A 276-nucleotide genomic window follows, 5' to 3' on the forward strand; every position below is an offset into this window, starting at 1 on the left:
TTCGACTCCCCTATACTTAGAGACGTCAATCTTTAAGGTTTCGGGACGACACGTGTGCGTCATCCCAGGTACAGGGGTCTGTACCTGTTGTAACCTCAACAGTTCTGCCTGTTGAGAGCCTTGCTGATTCAGCAAGGCTACCTTCTCCTTCATCTCGTCAAGTTCATGTTGTATGAACTTGGCGATGGCTTATCAAAGGGCATCTCTCTCCAAACCGGACAGCATGGCCAAAATGGCATCGTTTCCTACGGCCGAACTCATTCGTTCGACCGCACT

Source organism: Bremia lactucae, linkage group LG15 (genome assembly GCF_004359215.1).
Source record: "Bremia lactucae strain SF5 linkage group LG15, whole genome shotgun sequence".
In the NCBI taxonomy this organism is placed as follows: domain Eukaryota; phylum Oomycota; class Peronosporomycetes; order Peronosporales; family Peronosporaceae; genus Bremia; species Bremia lactucae.